The sequence below is a fragment of the Brachionichthys hirsutus genome, chromosome 19 (genome assembly GCF_040956055.1).
Source record: "Brachionichthys hirsutus isolate HB-005 chromosome 19, CSIRO-AGI_Bhir_v1, whole genome shotgun sequence".
Classification (NCBI taxonomy): domain Eukaryota; kingdom Metazoa; phylum Chordata; class Actinopteri; order Lophiiformes; family Brachionichthyidae; genus Brachionichthys; species Brachionichthys hirsutus.
Genome location: NC_090915.1, coordinates 7,923,610 through 7,933,474, shown reverse-complemented (window position 1 = coordinate 7,933,474; position 9,865 = coordinate 7,923,610).

The window sequence follows — 9,865 nt, the reverse complement described above, 5'->3', positions numbered from 1 at the left end:
TAAGCGGATTTCTTCTCAGGCTCAAGGTGTGTGATTCCGCTGGCCACTAGAAGAGAGCTTTTTGATTTCCCTAAACACGCTCTCCTGTGGCTAAAGAAAGGCAGTCAGCAGTAAATTGGATGGCAATAGCTGCTTCTCTATGAGCGGAAATTGCTTTTATTGTTGAGCAGAGAGTCAGAGCAATCCCTCCTGACCCACAACAATGAAAACCAGCAGGCTTAACTGGGAAACTCCCACACCTTTTACTCTCCCTCCACTTCCATCATCCTTTCGCTCCCTCTCCCAACATCATGCTGTACCTCCGCCACTGTGGATTAGTCTTGTGTTAGCGTCCTAATTTCTCACAGGCCAGCATCCCTTTTTGTTTCTGTACTCTGTTGTGTCTTTGGAATACCAGTGTGGAGTTTGCATGTATGTTTCTGTCACGTTCTACCATTTCATTATCGTCCAAATATTCATCCTCCAACCAAACTTCATCCAGCTGCACAATCTCACTATTCAGCCTAGTGAGTCGGTTCTTAAATGATCTTTGTGTGTGTGAGAGAGAGTGTGTGAGAGAGAGATTGTATTTCTGTGTGTATTTTACATCGCTTTTTAAATTGTCTGCTGCACTTCAGGCTATTTAAAACCTACATACTCTAAATCTAAGACACACACACGCACGCACACACACAATTGCGTACATACTGTATCACTGGTCTTTAAATTAATTCCGATAATTTTTTTCTTTTACATTTCTAAATGCATGCAAATCAGTTGAGTGTATGCAAGAGCATCAATCTGATGAAAATTATTTCTAACTGAGATGATCAGGATTAGGATTACATGTAATAATTTTAAAATGAGAATGTGACTCATCATAATTGGCATTAGTTGGCATTAGTGTATGAATATTAAACAGGATTTGTCATTTTGATTTATTTCTGCAATATAAAAAAACAAAAAAGATAAGTAAATATCATTTGTAAATCTGGAACTGTTTTTTCTCAGTGAGATCAGCTAATCTGATTCACAGTGCATGGCAGTCTCACTCAGGCACAGAAGCTAAATAACATTCAAGCACAATATTGTAACTGAGAGCAAACATTAATGAAATGATCAAAAATCTAAACAAGTCATTTACGTACATAATGATGATGATGATGATGATAATAAGGCTTTGAGCATCAAACATAAAGCAATGACTTCACCAGCTAAGATTGTCGGTGGCACCTTATCTCGTCATAAAATAACAGTACCGTGTGGGTGATACATTTTAGGGCAGATTCACAGACTTATTTGATTAACAAAGTGACACGGCACGCCGTCAATACCAAAAGTTCTTACACCAACTGCTGTGGCATGAAATGATGTCTTTGTTTACGCGTCGCTGCACCATTGCTTCTCAGTTTGAACCCTAGCTCTCTGTCAGGAAGGGATTCCAAATGAGATGTGAAGGACCTGCACATGAAATAATGCTTTCCACTGAAGGTTTATATTTCTTTCTCGCGAGCACTCCGTGGAGAACACGTGTCAGCCACTGGAGACCGTTATCTGACAGTACGTCTCCGTTAGCCCCTGCAGAAGAGCTCTGCCACAGAGAGAAGACTAATCCGTGGTGCGAATCCTTAAGCATTAGACTAATGCTTGATTCTCAATCTTTAAAACCATTCAAATGATTCCAGTTAGTATCATGAAGAATGATCATGATCTGCAACTAATCTGAACTAATCTAATTGTAAAAAAGAAAAAAAAAAACATTTGTATGATAAATAAACTTAACTTGGTAGTTAAGCCAAATAGCAGTTATCCGCCTTGGCCCTTCACTAAAAGCAGTGTTTTCAGATTCAGACAAGATCGTGACAGAAAATCCCAGAATGCTTGGAACAGAGTCGGCGTATCTCGGAGATGGCTATCGTACCAGTGAAAGAAGTGCACGAATATTCACAACTTACCACACAAAAATGTAAAGGAAGGAAGGAAAGGTAGATGCAAGTGAAAATGTAATTGGAATGGCGTAACCATCACTTTAAAAAACACACAACACTATTTTACATGAAATAAAGCGTGTTTGTGTATTATTAATATTATACATCCACAGTGGAAATCGAACTCTGATTTTCCTGTGTCTGTTCAGTTGTGAATAGACTTTGTATCACAGTACAACTGAGAACCAGTTTGTCTTGCAGGACCATAAAATAAGACCCACGACACCAACCAACACCCGCTGCAGTGATTCTCTACGAAGCAAGGCGTGACATCGTCTCCCCATGACAGAAAGTAGAATTTGGTCGCCATTGATTTTCTCGGCCGGTTGACAGCGTGTCATATTTTTAGGAGGTTGCACCACCCTCTGGTTGTTGCATCTGTTTTGTCAGACTTCACATGCACAACCAGGGACACGTGTTTACTCGGTGTCAAATGGAAGAGCTCGACTTTTTAATCAAACCTCAACGTGTCTTTGAGGTGTAAATTGGCATTCTCCAAAAATCTTTTGTCTTTTTTTTTTTGCACAGAAAGGAGGGATATATATTTTTTTGCTCCTTTTTCTTTCCAAGGGCTCATCATCGTTCACTTTTTCTGCTGCCTATGAGTCAGCAGAGCAGAAATCGATGTATAGCAGGGATCTGCTGTGTGAATAAATGAAGCAGTCATACTTCAATGAAAAAAATAATGACTGCTATTGTGAAGAGATTAAAGATGAACTTGCTTCAATGGCGGTTGCAGCTAATCTTTCAGCTGCTTTCTGCTCGGCTCCCTCTCCTGTCGTTCCTTGGCTTGAAACCTACTTTGTGTTTGTCAGCCAAATATCTTTATTTGCACTTCATCATTTATTTTTATTACCCCGCCCCCCCCTCCCCCCACCTACTACAATCTTGTTTTGGTGCCAACTGGTCACTCAAGACAAGCTGAATGTAATGCTTGCACGCCGGCGCACCGACCTTTGACCCTGTGTCCTTTCAGGTGGTGAACCTTGCTGCTCCGACGCGCCAACTCCGCACTCGGTGGCTTCGCGTTGAGGAAAGAGGCAGGCAGATAACCAGACAGGAAGGACGGGGGGGGGGGGAGAGTGAAATGAATAATGCCATCCATTCTTATCTCTTCGTCTGCAGCTGGTCCTCACTTCACGACAGAGTTACGTTCCGAAGACCCGTCACTAAACGATTTTTGTTCGCCCCAAGAAGCGCCGGCAACACTTCCGGTTTATATCCCGCCTCTCTCCCATAGAAAAGCTGGGATAGGCTCCAGCAACACCCGTGACCTGGAAGGCAGATAAAGCGGGCTTGATAAAATAATCGATGAATGAAAAACGGTTTATATTTATACATATATTCCATTTATACTGTACATATATAAGTACTCACAACTCCGCGGTCACTAAAGACGGACTTTTACATTTCAGAAAGCCCGTTGTAACTCCGAGTCATCGTCACGTCGGTAAGTGAGGACCAGCTGTACTTAGTGCCACAGGATCCTTGGTGTGTGTGTGTGTGTGTGTGTGTGTGTGTGTGAAGGGTTGCTGCAGGGGGCCCAATCAGCCAGAAAACAAGGGAGGCTCTGTAGCAGAGAGGTCGTTTCACACTCCTGCCGAGCCCAAACGTCTGTGTGTGTGTCTGTTTTCAGAATCATGTCATAAAAGGGGTCTTTTTCTTGTCCAACAACCTGAGGAGAAAACCGTAGATATTTTCATGCATCCACTTTCCTGCTCGTCTGTGTATCTGTGTAAACTACAGACCCACAGTTATCTTGCGGCCTGGTTTTAAATACGCACGTTAGGGTTAGTTCACCGCTTCGCTGAGCCGCCCGCCTGCTTACGTATGTAAAGTAGCTTTTATGCAATTCATATGGAAACACATTCTTTTTTTCATTTGATCTCCTCCTTTGCCTTCTCCGCTCACTTTTCTCATTTTATTTCTTCATCTCGCTCCTCCTCTTTGTCACTAAATGTCTTCATTCTTTGTGTTGCTTCTTCTTCTTCTTCTTCTTCACGTGTCTTTTCTTGCCCCTTAGCCGCAGTGTCCTTGAGAAAGCAGTGACTTTGCCATCAAACGCAGCAGAGCGCATCTCTCTCTCTCTCTCTCTCTCTCTCAAGACAGTTACTCAACCCTTGAAATGCCACACACACACACACACACATTTGATAGGTCCATAGCAACACTGTCAAGCAGAACCGATGCTAACAAGTCTCCTTCCTTTAGTCTTCATAAATAATTCATCACCAGTAACGTTGGCTGTACTTTATGCAAATATTGACAAACCTATTTCTTGGGAGTCTTCGAGACAGTCGCTTCCTGAGTTGGGCTCAATTTCTGCCCAATTACTGTCTCCAGAAACATGAAGTAAATCATTATCAAACTGCTGATGCATGCAAAAGGTCACAGCTTCTCAGACAAGGTCCTAAATCAGCCATACAGAGCGCAAAAGCGAGTTATTAATTAGCCATTCGTTGATTGAATAGCACGTTCTGTAACATAAAAAAAAAAATGCAGATTATAAGTACTTTTTGGAACTGTGAGACACTGCTTTCGCCTCAAGGTTCGTCCTCAGGTGATTCCACAGCTCAGCTCCAAGCATGGAAGCCCCCTCTCCTCCTCCTCCTCCCCCTCCACTAATCTTGGATCATGGGGGCCCATTGTCGCACTTTTCCATGGCTTTTGAAATATAGATGCCGTCTGATTGTCTGGTCGTAAGACGATCCGCCACCGTCTCTCGATGCTGTTTGTTCTCGTTGCTGTTCGCGTTCCACCGGCGTTCCGAGGACGTAACGGGTCACCGCTTTTTCCTGCCGCGTTTCGTGCTTTCCTTTGGCGATCAGGTGTCTTGTGGTTACTGAACTCCTGAACAGGCCCTAAATGTTAAGGATAGATGATGACATTCTAAACTATACTGATACCCAGACATGCACTGATTTACAAACCCTAAGCAGTACTTACAAATATATATATAATACAAATATATTAAGTCTATCTACATTTGATGTACATTAACAACCACCTCAGTGCGATGATGTTATTTCATCCCGAGTCTCGAGTTCACACTGTTTCTTTGTTTGTCCCACGTTCAGCTGAAAAATGCTTCCGTAGCTATGGCGACCAGTCCCAAGAGGAAAAGTTGAGGCTGAATGTCTTACACCACTCTCGTCTCCCTCCTTTGTCTCGGGTCTCGTTGCAATCCAATGCTTTCTTCACACACAGACGCACACTCCAACGGCGGGGTGTAACACAATATGTTGTGTTGTCGGGTCGAGCTTAATGAAGCGCAACCCAATTAAGGTGCAGAACACACAGCCCCGAGACGGCGCCGCTTTTTTCTGTTTCTCCTGCTTTGTTATTTGCATGTTAGTGTCTGTAACCTTCGAATATATATTACTCAGTCAAGAGATGGATGGAGAAAAGACGACTGAAAACGAAGACGGAGAAGAGGTAGAATAATTTAATTAGAGGCAGCATTAAACAGATTCCTCTTATTGATTGTCGCTTCTTATGTCCTGGATATAGATTCAGTTTATTTTAGCTTTAATAAAAGTATATATTTTTTTATCCTTTCATTTTTCATTCCTTCTTTCCATTCTTAGCCGTGTTTTCTCCTCAGATCCTCCCGCTCTCTCTCTCTCTCTCTCTCTCCTTCCCCTTTGTCATCCTTGGTTTTACACTTCCTTTTTGCCGTTCTTGTTCTCCACTATTTTGACACTCTTCCTCACTCCTTCCCTTTTATGGCCCTGCTCTTTCTCTCTAAATCAGTTGCAACTTCTCGCTCAACCCTTTTAACCGTCTCTCGCTCCTTTTATATCATCCTTCTGTTCACCGTCTACCACCACTTATCACGCTCTAAACCTTTTCTGTCACCCCCCCATTCTCTTCTTTTCCACATTTTCCCTCCATTGCCTTGTTTCTAACCCCCTTCCTCCCTTTCCTCGCTCTCCCTCTCTCTCTCTCTCTCGCTGCACATACCCATCAATCCCATGCTTTCCCCTCGTCTCTCCGCCTGTTCCTTCCTGTCTGCATTCGGGTCCGTCCGTCGTCTCCCCTGAGCTTGAGAGACGGACAGGAAGGAAGGAAGTGTGTAATGAAACAGCCGTATCGCTCACACTGCCCAAATTGACCTGCAATGAATGGAGTCACTGATCAGAGGCGGAGAAGACGACGTCGGGGGGGGGCGTGGGAGAGAAAGCGCTGCCTAATGTAGCGCACATTTAATGAATGCAGAATGCACAAACATGTTTACCTTGTTTATCTGCGAAGCAAAGGGATGCCGTCTCCGCGTTTACCTGGGAACTCGTAAACGGTATTTCATTATTAATGAGTTGTAGAAAACATTTACGTTTCGGCCTGAAGTCGACGGAGTTCCAGAAGTCATTCTTCATCTACAAATGTACAAAATATTAAATTAAGTCATTCTGTAATTTATTGAAAATTACTCGGCGCTTCGGTTTGACAAGACTTTCCTCTTACATCTTATTAAGCTGCCGCCATCAGACACACACACTGTGTGTCTTAATGAAAATGGACAGAAACAAGGGGTGGGTCTGGGATTGTGTGTGTCTGTGTGTGTGTGTGCGTCTGTGGCAGTTGTGTTTGCCCATTAGGGAATTAGTCCACATCTGGCCTAATCTAGCCGTCCTCATGCATTTGTGTGTCAGAGGATTTAAATAAACAGTTGTCCTACTGGACTTAATGCTGCCTTGTATTCATCTCATGAATGACAAAATAATCAATTAAAAGTGATTGAAGATTGACGATTTATTATTGTTTTGTGTGTCATCAGGATGCAGCAAAAAAAAAAAAAAACTCACCCTTTTCTAACTTGAATGAAAGTGTTTATGTGGTTGTGGGCTTCTATCCGTTACGCATGTGCACACTGTCTCAGGGAAAGACACACATGAAGGGGTGAAAGGATGGGGGGGGTTGGCTAACATCGGATTAGCAACAAAGAGCTTTCCAGGCAAGAGTAAGCTGCTAAGTGTCAATGAAGCCGACAAGTAGGCCAAAGACCGCTAGGATCCACTTCCACTGCAGCAATCTGTGTCAGCGCGGAGCTGCAGAAGCAGGAAGCAGCTAGGATAGATTAGCAGAAGAGGAAATCAACAGCACACACACACACACACACACACACACACACATTCACATGTCTTCTCACAGACTATGGACTGTAGAGCCTCGGCAGAGAGAGAGAGCATCTGTTACTGCTGAAATCAGCACAGCAGGCGGCTACCAGTGGACACACACACACACACACACACACACACACACACAGTGCCAAAATTCTTTAATAATAAAATATTGTCTGATGCACAAACACATCATGTACACATATAGAAACCTTTGCTGGCTAGAGAGATTGATGTGATCATGTATCCATCCTTGTTCATGGGTGACCCAGGCGAACGGACATTCGGTCAGCTGGCGCCTGTTTACTCCCGGCATGCCTGCTCACACCAGAGGTAGTTACAGGACCGTGATCCTGCATCCTCTCTGTTTATTGTGCGCCACCTGGTGCAAAGACTTCCCTTATTTGTGTGTGTGTGGGTGCGTGCATGTCCAGCTCATTACCACACAATTTTGTAGATGTTTGCTCAAATTCAAACACTCCGGCACCAGTGGACCTGCAGCCAGCCTGCTCTGATGTAACACGGCGGCTACTCGTGCCCTCAGCACAGTCTTTCAGGTCAACGTTTAAACATGGAAATAAATAGCATTTAGTGGGCAAACCATTCACGAGTCATAAAATATCTTACCCAGGAATAGCGATGCAAATGGGAAAAAGGTTAGCTTCATAGCAGCTCTGCTTTACTAGTGCATGTGCATAGCGACGTCTGTATAGTTGTTGATTTAGACAAACAAAAAGACGTGTGACAGCAGGGCAAGAGCTGCAGGAAACTGTGCAGAGATGCAAGTGCTATGCCTTCCATGAAGGGTCCCTCAGAGCTCCTGCTTGTTCCATGCTGCTTGATCTTCCGTCTGTTCGTCTTTCATATTGTCTGTCAAAAAGAATTTAAATTTTGTTTTATTCCCGCACCCTAGAAGGCTTTCTCAGTTACAATCATACCGCTGATGACTTATTTTAGGATTTTCTAAAACTCTTTAACATAAAACGATCGTCGTCATTTTAAAATCCAGCTATTTTTAAAGTGTTAGCTCATTGGTTGTGATGTTGTTGTTGTTGTTGTTGTTTTTGTGTTTCACCTGTTAAAACATGTGAAGACGCACCTTCACAGGTTAAATCCACGCAGCGTGTTTGATTTTTATACTCCAGTTCTGGGACATTAGTCAACAACATTTTATGGATTTCACAATCAAACTGAATCAAAGGACTAATAATCTGAGCCCAGCATAAAGCAGATAATCAAAATCTAAGAGGTATCATGTGGTTACAATGAGATCCTCCGACACGAATTATCTCTGCGGCTTTTGTCTCTCCTCTGTCTCTTCCTCTTCCTCTTATTTGATGGTTATCATATGAGCAAGGTGTAAATTGCTGCTCTGGGCCATCGCTGTAAATTCCCCAGCCCCCCCCCCCCCCTTTATCTTCCCATCCCGTTTTTCCTCACCCTCTGTTTGCCTCTGTTTGAATCCTTTCATCTCCGTGGGGGACATGGGACGTGATCGCCGACTGTTGTCGCAGTAACGACGCAGCGCAGGTGTGAGTGTGTGTATGTTCACTAACTACATCCAGGTGATGCTGTGTTTCTACATGTGTGTGTGTGTGTGTGTGTGTGTGCGTCAGTGCGTATGTGGCGTACATGCGAACACACACTTAGTGTTAATGAGGCAGGCTTATTCTTCAAACCCTTCACTGGAGAAAAGCGCACATTCGCACAGTAATAATCCAGCAAGATGGTGCCAATAAGCCAGGATAGGAAAAGCGGGGGCTTGATTCTGGAGGGAGGTGTCTGGACAGCGATGGAGGGAGCGATGTAATTGGTCAGCGTGAGCCAGAGGGAGTCAAAGCCACAGAGGATTCCTGGCAAACGGGCAGGCGACACACAAGCATGCGTGTGAAATTTGGTCGCCGTAGCTACCCTGGGCCCAGTGGCGATGGGGGGGGGGGGTTGTTCAGGACGCCACATGCAGTTAATATCTGAGGGTTTGTCTAAGCCTTAATTCAAACGACGCAAGCGTTAAATTTTAATTTTTTGTCATTTAAAGCACGACGTGCGACATGTTTTTCATTCACTGGAGTGTTCTTGATTTTAATTAGAGAAATGACAGACTTCCACACATGGGGGAGAGAGAGTCAATTGAGTAGGGAGCAGCTTCTTGTTGTTGTTGTGCTGCTTGGCACAGCAACCATTGGTGCTTTGTGATTACCCTCGCCTCTCACACCCATCCACACTCGACCACATCGTCTCACCCCTCTGGCAGCGAGTGTTGGCTGCGAGGTGACTGGCCTTGGAGTAACCGCTGCAGCATCAACACGGCGAGCGCCGCTGCCAGCTGTAGAGACGGAACGTTGGAGGGAACTCCGAGGATCCGCCTCAGTAGCTCATTCGGCTAGTTCCTGCTCATGGCTCAGTCCCTCTACGTTGGCTTTGTTCTTTCTAAACCCTCGTCACAATGTCCAGACTGAGCTTTCGCTGCAAGGCTGCGGCACCAGAAGTCATTCAGTCGTTTCCACACCAGAAGAGACCAACAAACACGCGTGTTGCGCTTTTTGCCCATAATTGTTTGTGGGCTCGCAGTGATGCCGTTAGACGCGTTTACTGTTTCCTCACGCAGGATTGGTTGGCCTCTGTTAAAAGCAGGCGTCGTTGACGCGCTACAGGAAATACATTTACAGTTCATATACTATATTTATGGGATCAAAACTGTTTTAAAAGTCATTACTACTTTAGTTAGGAGACTTTTAGTATTTAATGTCTTTTAAATGATGCTTGAATTATTTCCAG